The following is a 15,135-nucleotide window of genomic DNA, read 5'->3' as shown; positions in this document are numbered from 1 at the left end:
ATCTCCACGCCGGTATACGAGTCGTATACGTTGACGTAATGCGGCAAACTATGTGGATGATCATCGGTGGATTTTTTGATACAGTCGCTTTATAAACTACTGCGTCGTCAAAATTGTACGTGAAAATTATTGTGAAATTCGAGAGAAGGAGAGTGAAAGAGAAAGCATCTGTAACATTTTGCAGAATACAATTACAATTTTCTGATAAGGTTAAAATTCGTCGCATTATGGAAGATAATAATAGAGAAGAATAATAAAGAGAAACAATGAAATAAAAACCCACTGTACATATAAAACTTTTCTTATTTTAAATAATATGTTTTATTTTATGCTAAAGTAATTTTTAGCCAACTCGCGCTATTTTTAAATTAAAGAATCGTCGTTGCTTACACACCTAATGTTGGATATTGTGATTATTAATCCAGCTTTAAATAATGTAATCGTAGAGTTTTTATTATAAAAATGGAAAAATATATAACACTTCGATCCGCTAGCCAATGAACGCTATGATGCAGTATCCGCAGGATAAAAAGAAGGAATTAGTTGACCGCGGTGAAGGTTCGTCGGCGTCATGAAGTCACAGGGGATCATAAGTAAGCATGAGGATAGCAGCGGCCGAGGAGAAACTTGTAACGAACTTCCGCAACAGTCCCGCGTGTGCGTGCGCGCATGCACTGGCGATTAACACGGACGGGCGTCCTCTCTCACCCCGCGACTCGAGTATCGTCTGGCTGATGTAAAAAACATGATGGCACACAACATGTTGTACGTTGCTTACACTACGACTCTTCTTATTCCCGGATAGGGTTGGAACGCGATGGTAGACATGAGGTGGTTTGCTAGGGGGAGGGTCGTTTACTTTGGGTTTAGCATTGTTTTGCGCGACAGCCACTCCAGACCTCCTCGTCAAAAAAGGCCACTGACATTGTCGGCGAGCTCCCACCAACGCAAACTTCAATAACGCATGAAGCCAAATTGAAAAATTATCACACCAAAGTGTGCTGGATGTTTAGAAAGAGGGTAGGGCCTTGACAGTCCTCTCTCTAAATCTAAATCTTTGGATCGTCGCCCACACGTGCACGCCGTATAATTTTCGCGCGGTAGGAATCCTTCTATAATCTCTGGAAAAAACGGAACGAATGAAATCTACAGCTTCGCGTACGATTTTCGTACACGATGAGTGGGTACAATTTATTTTTTTGTAATTATAATGAGTGAGACATGACCGTTATGATAACAAACAAGTAAATATATAGAAAGTATGCCAATATATGGTAGTAATAATCGCGTAAAAGAGTCACGGTCGATCTCGCTCCGCGTGTACTTGGCGCGAGACACTACCGTGTCTCTTGATATTTTTTGCGTTAATTTTGTGTGCATCTTTCGTTTAGCGAATTACGCGGTGATTATTATCAGTCTCGAAACGCAGTCTCAGACTGAAGCTAGAACAGTACAATCACAATTACTTTTGTATATATTACCACTGATGGGCAAAAAAAATAAAAGTAATTATATTTATTATATATACACATATAAATATATATATATATATAGAATAGACGAGTCGAATAAAATGTCTGGATAAAATTTTGATGAAACGCACGATTTATTTTTGAGGTGCTTTAAAATGTTTTTTTCCAAAAGTATTTATTTAATAAACTACACTTTTAATGAGATAATACATTTTATAAAATCTAGCCACAATCCATTTATTTACTCGACTCTGTCCTGTAAATACATTCATGATTTTAAGGTTGCGACTATTTTTCGTTGTGTCATATTTTATTTGAAACTTAGTTTTTTCCACCTTGATTTGTTTTTCATCCGTCAGTGAGATGTTATTTTTGCCGTTTAACATACGGATTAATCTTTAAGTCATCACAGTCCTAAACATATATTAAATGAATCTTGCTGCTCCAGAAATAAGCTAAATTATATAAGTTACCTTGTGCAAATCAAAGCTGTACAAATGTAAAATCTAGACCTCTGTTAACGTCATCTATTTGCAGTTTTTTTTAATATCAATATTAATTACGTCAATAATTAATAATGCGGGATTTGCGCTTCTTTAAGCTGTCACATCTTCTTCGTTAGGAATTCCGATTTGATTGTCGATATTCCGTCAACATCTGTTTGTAGATTCACGGTAGAGCGTATCTGTGCTTATATATGCACTGTACGTCGGTAGTCCGCCTGCAAGGATTGAGCACTGATATAGCTTAGTGCTTACATTATTAATTCCACGTGTCGGTGTGTTGAATTGAACCTGCTTGGTAAACCGGTTGTATAGCGTAACGATTTTACCCAGTTCTCTCGCTGATCTGTGTCTTCGGTTTTCGCGTATATATTATACCATTTAAGAGATCGCGAAGTTTGAAACGGGTCAAGATGTGTACGGACGGGGGGCCAGAATTACAATTCCTTTCCGTGATTCCGAAATTTATCACGCCATCGGGGTGCTTCAGTTTTTTTTTTTTTTTTTTAGTTAAACACTTTCCCATTCCTCGCGAACTTTCAGAACGAATTAAGTCTTCGCCGGCCCGTGTAAACATTGATCAAGTTGCGAGCTAAATATAAGACTGCGGAAACAGGCCATTTGCGGCTCCAAAATCGCTTATGGAAAAGTCGTACCTACTCGTTGCTTTTAATATCCCGCAAACGATCGTGTAATGTGCCAGAAATGAAATAATAAAGTACTAAATCGATACAGTAGTACCTGAATTGGACGTTATCAGCATAGCGAGCAATTTTATCACATTTTACTGCTACTTGTTGCTATATACGTTTCCTTAAAAATACTTTTAATGTTAAGTTACATTAAGGTGCATTATTAGAGATGATTATCATCTCTAATAAAAATTATACCGGTCTGACAACACTTGTTTCGTAACGACGAGTTATTCGTAGTGTCGGGTTAAATGGGTTGAAACATTTCCTCCGGCAAACAATGATAGATGGATAAAGAAGCTGACGACGAAGCGACTTTAATCATTCCAAGAAGCGTATACTCTCGGACGATCAGCGGCCGCTCGCGGCGTTGTACAACAGTATAATACAATTTAACACGATCACGCACACGAGTATCAGAGCCGCGAATAAATAGCACGTAACAGCTGTAGGAAGGTGTGCGCGATGCGTCGGAGAAAAGCTACTTTACGAGGGTGGCAGGTCTGATCGTCGGGGCTGTGCCTGCTTTCTTGCCGGCGAATAATTAGAGCCGATAAGTCACAGCGCAACACTTTGCCACGCGGGGGGAGGGGGGATGAGGTGCACCGATGGGGTGGGCCAGCGGGGCCCGGGGGAGCTGTGAAGCGAAGTTGAAAGTTAGAATCGCGAGGGGTGCAGCGTGAAGGGGGCAGGGGGAAAAGGCCGGAGAAATCGCGTGCCGATGCCCCATTACACGGACAGACTTAGCTGCGGTTCCTACTTTCGAGTTGCCGGCTTGCGAGGGTGGGAGCCACCTTCGGAGCCGCCTCGCCTCTCGTCGCACCACCACCCTTACCGTCATCGGCACCGGTGGATATCCTCCGGCTCGTCCGATACGCGCCACCAACACTGTTGCTATTTAGGGTAATTTTGACTTTCCGATACCCGATTACGTAAGCGTGATTTCGAGGCCGTTCGCGATCGATCGCGCGCGCCCCGCGCCGCGCCGCTCGGGAAAGGGTTTCGATAACGGGCTTCGATTTCGCATGCAGCGTTGCGAGCTGCATGCAATTATATTTGTAGTCAAATTTTCGTACGACCTGCACCGCCGCCACATTTCATTTGTACCTACGTTTCGATCGCCATCAGGCACGCGGTAGTCTTATTATTTATCACGCTTGGCTGAAATATATGTCAGCGATATTTCGCGAATATTTTATTATTATATTTTATTAAGAAAATAATTGAATAAATTAATAACAACTTAAATAAATATTTAGTCAAGAAACATAGTATTGTATAATTAATTTCTTGTATCATATATAATTTTAAAATTGTGAAAAGATTACGTCGCTAATTTATATAAGAAATTCATGCGGACGTAAACGCAGAAATTGGATTCGATTAAACTGTTGCACCTCACGGTGGTGATGCATTTAACGTTCATCAATTTATAACGTCAATCCGTCTTACGTCGGCGCATACACATCTACAGATGATATTTCCTACTTGATCCACATTAAACATGCGTGCCCGACGAGGTGCCCGATATACGGGCATTTACCGAGTACGTTGACTTCTGACATGAGGAATTCCTGACGTATTAATCGAATTACATGAGGAAAAGGGGGTAATTTTTCGATATTATTCTATGGCCGGTTTTTTAACGTTCCGACGTTAGGGTTCTCGAGCGGTACACTCGCGCGGCATTACACAGCTGTCTCTCTTTTATGCCGCGATGCACGACGGTATTGGAATACCAAGCGATTACGAATTTAGAGATGGCTCATTCTGGGTTATTCCGTAATCAATAATTTAGACGCATCGTAACGTGAGTTGTACATTGTGTGTTGAAAAGTACGACGAAGCCTCGCTAAACGCGATCTACGTACGCGCGGAAGGACACATCGCGGCAATTTAGCGGAGTTGCTCGAGCACAACTTTAGAAATGTAACTTTGTATTTGATGCGCCGTAACTACTTTCGGCCTATACACCCTGCATTCGTTAAAGATGTGTATATGGTCTTGAGCATGTATGGCATAATCAATTTTTCAGCACTCCTGCCGTGTATTCCGGGAAATTGAAGAAACTGCTAGCAGCTGTATTAAGGAAACAGTTTGTATATTATATCCTTCTAGGAAAGGTTGGTTGCACAGGCATTCAAAATTACAACTAATTTTGTTGTATTATTGAGTACCTTGAAGAGAAAGAGAGAGAGAGAGAGAGAGAGAGAGAGAGAGAGAGAGAGAGAGAGAAATAATGATATTACTTTTATCTAAGACTTAATATTCAAAGGAGATAGTTTTATTAGTAATTATAATATTTTGGAAATAAATTTAGGACAACAATAGATTTGATGGAAATATGACAATATGAAATAGTTTACCTTTTAGCAAAAACGATAATATCGTACTTCTATGATTTTTTAAAATTTTATTACATTATATATGATTATTTTTTTAATTATTTCTAGAGCAGCAAAAGTGTCGATTATAATACTTTATATTTTTATGTTTATATTAATTTTATAACGTTATAAATGTCCGAAAGCGATATTGAAAAACATAGAGCGTTTCCATGCGAAAGCTGAGAATATGAAAACTCGGCGAGCGACAGCCTGATTTCGCGTGCTATCACTCGGGAGCGAAGATTTTTCCGCGGGGGGTTCTATCTCGGCGGTCGGACAATAGACGCAGAAAGGAGTTTTTCACGCCGCTATTTTTAACGCCCGAGGCTTTCTGGCGGCGAAAAAGGACGGAGGGGCGTCGGGCGAGGAAAGCGTCCGACGCGTTTGACCACGTGCCGGACACGGATGAGTTATTTTGATATCGGGACTTCATGCCCCATTAGGTCGGCTTGACGATTATTTCGGAAGCGGGGCAGAACAATACCTTGACAATACTCTGACCGACGGTTTCGTTCGATCGTCCACCACCACCCCTCATTGTCACTCTCTTTATCCTCTCCCGTTTTCCAAGCCCTCCTCCCTCCTCCCCCTCTCGCGCTCGCCTGTCGAACATCAGCGAGTGCTTTCAAAGGCTGATTTCTGCTGTTACCGCTGCCCACTTTGATCGGGCATGTTACAAACGTACGCGCCAATCGTGTTAGCCAAATAGGTTTGATCTTCTCTGTACGCTTCAAGTATTTAGGCGGAGTATTATTTTCTTCATAAATTTCATTAGACATATAATAGATGTAGGTATAGTAAGATATTATTTAAATGGCCGCTATGTTTTTTAGAAATCACATTATTGACGCGAAATAATAATTTATGCGTGCGTAAAATACGCGCGCAATTAATAAAAATATCCATAATATTTTTTGTAAATTATACATTATATTTTTACAAAATATAACAGTAAATACAACAAAAAAATATGTCGAATAATATGAGTATAAAAAATAAGTAGTAATGTGTCAATGCAAGTAACTGTACGGCAGACATTAAAATTGCATCCACATATCATATTTATTAAAATCATTTTCATTAATAAATGAAATTATATATATAACGGTAAACATTTTATTTAAGTAAATTTTATAATAAACATGCATTATAATAAAAGTTTGATAAAAACGTGCACGAGCGTCATTAAATATTTCTTAATAAATTCGAATAAATATCTTTATTTACAAAAGCGAGTTTACGCTGATGGCAATGTCGCTCCTGCCCTGCCGTGTTATGTGACTGTATCACATATAAAAGGGAGTTACGCGGAAAAATTGGGAAATTTTTCCCTCAATTTTATCGTTACAGAGATTATACTTTTTTTGGGGCTTATTTCCAGCGCCAATATTTACTCGTTTATAATATACATCGAAGCGAAAATGCTTTGGCCCCGGATGTGAATCTATTCGAAAATTTAGTCGCAGTAAATAAATATTTGTTTATCCCAACTCAAATATATTTCAAAAAAAAAAAAAAAAAATGAGATGTGCAGCAGTAGCGGGCATTTTTTATTTATTTGAAATATTTATCGCCGAACGAATGTGTAATTTTTACGATCATATTCGATAATCAAAACTAGATTAACTGAAAACTAATTTTTATTTAATGTAAGACTAGATCTTTTCAAGCTGACTAGATATATCATCCGTTTATAATAATCATAACTTATAACATAAAATTATAATAGATAATAAAGTATGATATAAAGCAATTAAAAATAAATCTCTGTTATGTTTAATCATTTGCCTAATGTGCAATGCTGCTTTTATATGTTTAAGAAACCACGTAATGAGATATTCAATTCGTTTCTTCAATTTTTCCTAGTTAAGTGTTAAGTTAGGAGTTTTCATTTGACTTCTTCCATATGCGATTTATTTTTACGTTTCTTCTTACTGTGGGCTTTACGAAAGAAGAAGCAGTGGAAAAACTTTAGCGCCAACAAGCGGGCGCGCGTAACGCGGCACCTTCTTCAACGCGCGCGAAATGTTAAACAATAAACACCACACATTGTATACACAAAGGTTCAACGATTTAAACACGAGCTCGCAATAGCCGGAAGCATTTTGCGCTGTTTTTCGACGGCGGGTATATCGCAATAATCCTCTTTTCCGGAACAACATAATAAGCGGTAACGTAAACGCGCACCGTTCTCGTCTCGCTGCTGCTCGGTGGCGGAGGAAAGACGGAGGGAGGGCAGTGATGGAAAGGGCCATGGAATTTTTTCGGAGGCTGGAAGGAGAGGGGGGCGTTCAGGGCGTTCAGGGCGAATTGAACTAACAAGGTCCCCGAGGGCAGTTTATACGCCCGATGTTCCAGTAAACTCCAAACTGTCGGGGGATGATCGTTTGACAGCTTGCGCCGCATAACCGAGTGTCTATAAATCCACTTTCATACTAAGCTCTCATCGTTTCTCTAGCAACATCACTCTTGTTTTATTTGGTCTATAATACATATATAACTAAGCAAAGGAAAAAAGGAATAATCAAATAAATTGAGAAATCTAACAAAATTGCTCGTCGCGGTTATGACAGTATTGTCTCAAGAAATCATGTTTTCAGCCTGTAATGCTTATATTCATTCAGCTATTTAAAAAAAATACCTGTCTCTCTCTCTCTCTCTCTCTCTCTCTCTCTCTCTCTCTCCACGAGACATAATATTTAAATATAATAGTCATTTATTAAAAGATCATGCAGTACGCATTCATCTCATTCAGTATATAAAACAATGAGCTATACGGTTTCCCTAGGGCGTAGATTTTCTTCGTTATTACACTACATTGCTTCACCAAGTCCTCTCTTGTGTTTCGCCGTAGTATTTCGGTAAGATTCCCCGGAAGCCACGTGACGGTGATCAACCTGCTCAGGGAGTCCTTCTCGGGTGTCCCAACAGTTCTTACGCGCGGCCCCGCTTAGAGTATTGTTCCGGCCGCAAAGCGCCCGGTGAGAAATGGGGGCCATAGATCCTCCGGCATCTCAAGTAGGTGCGTTTCGTGGCAACGACCGAATGACCATTTGTTAAGCTCCTCTCCGGCTTCCACCGTCATCTGTCCGCCATCGGTCGGGAAAACAGCTTGCTACAGCAGCCCTCGGCTGTAGCAGTCGATCGTCCTCACTTTTTGCCGCCGCGCCCGCGCCGTTCTTGACAGACGTGAAAATTGTCCTTGAGGGAAAGCCCGTCGATCGCCGCAATAGGCCGCGCATCTCGCGGAGATGTTCTCGAGACCTGAAATAATCCACCTTGCGCTTTATTTCACAAACCAACTATTTATGTGGTAGACATAACTTTGATAAATCTCACTCGTGCGACTTTTATATCTCATTTTCTTCCCCGCTTTTATTATTTAAATACACCTCATTTGTCTTCCGTTTACTTTTTTTTTTTTTAGAATTATTCAGGTTATGTAACAAATTCGGAAGCAAACGATGTTTCGCGAGCGGGCCTCTTTTTCAGATGGATTTGCACTTTACGTTAAATGAACTACATATCGCGTTACTTACACAAATTTGCAGCGGGCAGCATGCGCATCGCGAATTCCAATTTCAGATCGGCCTTCCGTAATTTCCGGAAATTTTCAAAAATCGCCGCGAACTTCAATAAAGCCGTCGTAATTAATTTGTGATTATATCGTGAATTCCTGCAAATTCATGTTACGTTGCATAGCGCGATAGGAATGCAACCGACCTCAACAAGCCCCGATACGAAGTGCCTGATTTAGAGAGACGTATAAACGATATTTCGATACTATTTCCCCCGCGATACTTTCCAAATCGAATTGAAAGGTGCAAAATTGACAAGCGGCGCGGCGCGGCGCGGCGCGCGCGCCGCGGGCTGCGATTTTTCCCCGGAATCGCCGTATCATTTTTCCTCGATAGTTTCGTTTCGCGAGAGAATGCGAAAAAATGTAACGCGCGCTCGCCCCTCAGATATGAAATACCGCCTCGTGCCGACAATCGACTTATTAATTATCGATCGCGCTCTCGTTGTCCTCGATATTGTAGATGCGCTGAAAACAGATTTTGATCATCCCGGGGGGGTTTTTAACAGCCCGACGCGTATAAAATTTATGCGCCGAGCCATATTTATTTCTATGCATATTTATTCGATGAATTTCATAACTAAATTACAAATCTATATGGCAACGGTTTGTTAACTTGGTAGGTACTTGTAACATAATATCAAACGTCAAGCTCCCTCCCCGTCCGTTTTACATGCGCGCATAAAGGAGAAATATTAAAAATTTGCCTAATTATCCATTTCGTGATTAATTTTCGAATGGAATATTGACGAAAGCATTTACCACTTAACCTATAATTAATGGCTTAAATAACGCTTTTAACGTTGCCGCGATATCTTTCGATTGTGAGAGAATTTGACATGAATCGTTTGTTTAATTAACGAGAGAGAGGTATAATGCATTGTAGCGCGGATGTATGTATTGTAGCGGCATGCTTGCTCTGGTATATTGATATGCAAGATATATCTTGAGTTTATGGGGTTATTAAGGACTTCATCCGTGTCTCATGGCGGGATTACTACGTTATTATCCTTCGGTAAGTGGCAGGCAGGTTGGTCGGCTGGCTCTGGTCGGCCCCTTGTAAGGAAGACCAAACATCGTCTCCTCCTTACACGGTCCCTCGAGCTACCCTTCGCGCTACCAGTGAAACTATAGTAAGACATTCGCCCCCTCCAAATCCAGCCTCCCGTGTAACGGCATCCAGTTGTGAATTTGACCCTCGTAATTAATTTATAACCGTCGTTCTTGCGAAGCCAGTTGAGTAAGCGGAGAGTAACTGACCTCGCGCGGAGAAACGCTCCTCCTCGAACTCCGGCCAATTACGCTTACGATTCGTTTGATATACGAATAATTTTGAAGACACACTCCCTGATTTGACTAATATTAGATTTAGTACTATTTATCGTATTTAAGCGTACACGATGTAATTAATGATTATTTGTTTAGAATTTGCAAAAGCGATACAATACACAACGCGAGATTATTTAACGCACATCAAATTATAGAGCATTTAGTTAGAGAGAAGTTATAATATATACTAATTATATATAACTTATCTCTTCTCAAGTCCAGGAAGAATATGTATGTTGGTCTTAATGTTTTATTGAATCGCGACAAGGAGACGCATGATATTATTATACTCGAACATAGTTTTCCGTGTATTTTTCGCCCACAACGATAGGGTTAATATAGAAAATTCGCGGGATGACAGGCGTTACGATCCCGCGGCGTCTTTCATATACCCATACCGATCGCTCCCGCGGGATTCCTCTAATGCTTCCGCTTCCACTCGGTGCACACGTAACCTCGTACTTATTACGAGCCTAATACAAATTCGACATGGAAGCGAGGAGTTGTTAGAAGGCGCCCGGTGGTGCGCGGCGGGACGCAGGAATCCATAGATCGCGGGGGCTAACAATCAGCCGTAAATTATGGTCTCAATATCCATTGTGTACCCTACTTGCTCTTGAGCGGGCCTAACCCCAAAGTCTGAGGCCAAGACTACCCACACCCCATCGGCGCGGCTCAGAGACTGGTTGGCTCTCTCACGGTTGGCCCGGCTGAACCAGAGATATGTATATTAATGGGGCAATCTTACATAGTTTTGTTTACCTTGCCATTCTCCCAGTACGTATACAATTACTATCCCCCGGTCCCTATGGTGCGCTGGCACGAGAGCCGCCTCCGTTACAACCCCTTCGGACTGCGCCGGCCTCCGACCTAACTAGTTTCCGCCGACGTCACTATCGCGCTCGGCTGCCGTCCTGTTCCTTCCTAAAGCACGGACGAACTTTGTGGAGAATATTCACTATTATTTGCGATAGATTAGGCGAGACAGAAAACGTTAAGCTCTTAAGAGTTTGCTTTGAAAGTGTTCATACGTGCATCTATAATGTTTGTAAGCGCGGATTTTTTTTTTGTAAACGTATTATTCGTTTATTAACGCGTATTTTTACATTTGTTCTTGATAGCATGTCTTAACTGACTTTTCAGTAATGGCAGTCAGTTGCACATAGAATAAAATATTGTTAAAAAGTCATTTATATAAATACAGGAAAATTTGACAAAGTTGCAACAGCAAGAATAAATGTAGATTTTTTTCGAAATTATTTATATAATTCTTTATAGATTTCTAATGCATTTTTAAAGTATCCTCTTTTAATAAAATATTACTACAAATCTGAATTATAAGATTCTTTATATATAAAAAACCATGTTTTATCCAATTTTATTATAACATTAATTAATTTTCTAGGAACGATGATACATACTAAATCAGATAAGACAAATTTAATGGACCGTATTAACCTCTACAGGATCGGCCCCTTTTTTGAACGACCTTTTTAGTTTTAGTGCTAGAACATTTTTGTCCTTGTCACTGGGTTGAACTATACGAAGAAGACGGCGCCACTCCAGCGCCTAATATCAGGCTTCCGATCCCGGAGAGGTTAATAATAATTTATGCGCATCAATATTACTAATCAATAAAAAAAATGCCACGATGAAGAAAAACCGCGCTTTTTTAAAGCCGACGCGATGCAACAGGACGCGACCGATTCGCCGGAGTATCCCGATATCGTGGAGATTTAGTGACGCACGTCAACGCATCTGCAATACGTTCAAGCTGCTGACGGCGACGATCGAGGTCGAAGGATGCTATTTTTAAAAACTACACCGGTCGTTGTGACGATATTCCGATCCGAGAGCGAGAGAGAGAGAGAGCGGGAGGGAGGGAGGAAGGGAGAGAGAAAGAAAGAAAGAGAGCCAGCGCGCGTATCCGATAAAAACGAATTCCGTTCTTGAAGGGCTCAAACGCCGCGCCGATGAAAATCCATTCTACGGCGCGCTGGCTTTCAGCAAAGAAAATATTGTCCGCGGCGCGGGCGGGGGCGCGCGAGCATGGGCGCGGGGGTCGCGGAGCGATCGCGGCACTTTTCACCTTCGCTCTTCCACCCCGGTTTTTAATTCCGTGCGTGGCACACGGCCGCGCGCGCGACGGACCGGCTTTGTAGCGGAATGTACATTTCTCCCGCTGAACAACCTCATTTGTGTAATCCCCGAAGCTTCGACAACAAACTGTCTGCGGCATCGGAATGGCGCTGGGGGTACACGGGGGTGTGAGCACGACATTAACGTACTTTGTAGTTCAGCTCTCTGCGGCAGTCGTCCTTCTCCGCCCCCCCCCTACCCTCGCGTTCCGCACTCGCGCTCCACTTCCCCGCCGCGCCTCCCTTTATCACCAAGGTTCCGTCGTCCTGGATGAAATTGCGATTGTAATAGCAATTATCTTATTTCTACTATTGCTTCTTTGTACTTCGATTCGCGACATACGGACTTGGTGCTGATGGTGCAAGCACCGGGAGACACAGGAAGGGCCGACGGGGCGCGGGTCGGTGCGCGGGAGGGACGAGGGAGTGATTCGCGAATGGAATTAAATGTTCACGGGATAGCTCGGGGAAGGACCGTGACGCAATTTAAGTCGCGCGGTATTTGCCGGAACCCGGAACGGAATGATGGGGCTCTTTCAAAGTCCCAGCATTACGCGCAATAGTTATAACGCTTTTTTGGTATTGTTGCGCTTTTCGTTTATACTTTTTCATGCGCACCGTTCGCGCTTTTAATACGCGTTGCATTTGAAAGGTCGGTCGGAGCCCTGTGTGTGCGGTAGGAGAGAGAGACTCGCGATTTTTATTGGCCGCTTAAGGGGGTCCGTGTGATGGGAGGAAAAATATTGAGAGAGAAACTAATTATGTCTTTTTTAATTATATATGAGTTTTTACTGCAGTATTTAATTTTATATATTGTGTGACAAGAAGATTTTGTAAATGCCGTGTGGCAAAGATATTACAATTTTTTATAATGTCGCGCCATATATTTGTGAAAATTATTACATTGACGTTATATTTGCGCTGATTATGTCAATGCAACGAAATTCTTTCGGCTTTTTAAAACAATGAATATATTATCTTTAGCGAACACATAAAATTCATTGAACTCGGTATAAAGAATTTGAATTAAGAAATTTTCGAGATAAATTGTGATTTATGTTAAATAAGCATAAAATTAAAAACACAATGAGATAAATAATAATATAAAAAGGTATAACGAAACAGTGTAATCATAATATTAATAATTTCAATATTTTAAGTGTAGGAATATTTTTAAATTTTTATACAACTCGCGAGAGATACCAAATCCTTATCCTTATCTTTTTTCTTTGTTTCAAAAATTGGATCAAACCTGTGTGTTCTGTTCAAACTATTCAACAGATAAAATATCGATTACTTTTGCGACAGAAATGAGACGTTCTGAAGATATTCTGAATATATTACTGTTGTTTTAAGATGCAGCAACAAACTGAGATCGAGGCCAAATCGCCGTAGGAAAAGCTGCATTGCGACGTCGAACGCTAGAGGTTTGGGAGGGTGGGGAAGTGGTCGGCGGCGTCGACAACGAGAGATTGACTTGAAGGCTGTGCGCGCCGCGCGGGGGTGGTTCGCGTATAGGGGTTGTCGGCACGGCGCGCGGCGCGGCGCGGCGTGGCGGTTCGAGTCGGAGAAACGGTCTCAGCTCGCGCCGCTCGGCCTGAAATTCGCCCGAAGTAATCAATATTATAGCTCGCAAAGATATATGCGGGAGGATGTGAGCAAACACAGTGTACACACGTGCATTGTTACATGGCCGGGGGGAGGTGGATGGGTATAAGGAGGGGTTGCCGGGAGAGATGGAGACTACGTGGGAGGAGGTGATGAAGAAGGGGGCTGAAGAGTGCCACGGGGCTCTCGCAGAGAGCGGAGAGCCACGGTTACGCGCGGGGGAAGCTGGCGGGAGGAGGGCGGTAGGGCCTGAATGGAGGAAGGAAAGGGGTGGACAGCCGGACAAACAAAACCCTTGCTGCTTCATTTCTGCCCGTCTGGCCAGACACCGACCCTTTATACGCGCGCGCTTCCGTCCTACGCTCGCCGTCACCCCTGCCCGATGCGTGATGGACCCGTACCACTCTTTCGCCGAGCGACGCGACGTTCCGAGACGAACGAGACTTTCTGCCGCGGTACTTTTCGAGTTTGTTAATTAACGGCACCGCCGCGGCCGAGTCGAAGAATGCGTTGTAATGGCTTCGAATGGGATTGATAGTCTCAAACGCGGAGTATTGTTCTTCTCGCTGCCTGCGCGGAATGAATATTGCAAGCTGGCTTGTCGTCACGCGCATATTGTGAAAGACGTGGAAGGTTAGGGACGTGTTGTACTCTTTCAATATTTTATTTATTCCAAATATATGTCTCGATTCACGTTAATTTATAATCTTGAGAATTTTGAGAAGGTATATACGTGATTTTTTACGACTTCTCTATGGATTTTTGGTTATGTCTTTAGATTATTATTTTAATATAGAGAATGCATCGAAAGATTATGTATGTAATAAAAATATAAAAAAAATAATAAAAATCGTACAAGAAGAAATAATATTTTATGTATAACAAAATATTAATTAACGGCAATTAATTTTTTTGTACATGTTTAATTTATTATTGAATTTTTATTTCAGGTCAGTGGTGTATACTTCCCTGGCTTCTGAGACACAGTGACGTGGCTTGTTGATGTGAGTGAGAGTACTTTTCGTAGTTGATGTGCATCTAATACATAAAAGCTTTCGCAGCTTATGTAGAATGCGAAAACTTTTATTACTTGCTTCCTTATTGACCATATATATGTAAAATGTAATGATTTTAGACGACGCATAGCCTTTTAATCATAATAAGATATTAACGAAACTGCGGATCGATTACACGAAGATTTACGTAAAAGTATAAATTGTACTAAATTCAATTTAAGTATGGCAATAAATAATGTAGACCAGGTAGATAGAGTTTCGTGAAAACAAAACTAAAGTGTCATTTTGATATATTCTGAACCGTATTAATGGAAATTCTCATTTTATGATATATATAATCCCATGCAGTTTTCGGGATTATGAATCTTGCAGAAAAACGAAATTCGAGCCATTGTATAGTTAAAACGCATCGA

The 15,135-nt window shown here is 41.4% G+C and overlaps 1 protein-coding gene across 17 annotated transcripts in view; it reads left to right on the top strand.

Moving 5' to 3' along the window:
* The window catches only part of Foxp (forkhead box transcription factor P), a 311,646-nt gene that overhangs the window by 89,952 nt on the left and 206,559 nt on the right, over positions 1-15,135 (top strand). For 5 of the 17 annotated variants that reach the window (XM_077419198.1, XM_077419200.1, XM_077419197.1 and 2 more), the window contains exon 2: positions 14,657-14,710. The exons of the other annotated variants lie outside the window; for them this stretch is intronic. The gene's annotated coding sequence lies outside the window, so the exon portion shown is untranslated. The remainder of the gene's footprint in view (positions 1-14,656; positions 14,711-15,135) is intronic. 17 annotated transcript variants of the gene reach the window in all.

Source organism: Temnothorax americanus, unplaced genomic scaffold (assembly GCF_048541705.1).
Source record: "Temnothorax americanus isolate GAGA-0224 unplaced genomic scaffold, ASM4854170v1 Scaffold52, whole genome shotgun sequence".
Lineage (NCBI taxonomy): Eukaryota > Metazoa > Arthropoda > Insecta > Hymenoptera > Formicidae > Temnothorax > Temnothorax americanus.
This window is presented reverse-complemented; position numbering and strand designations above follow the sequence as displayed.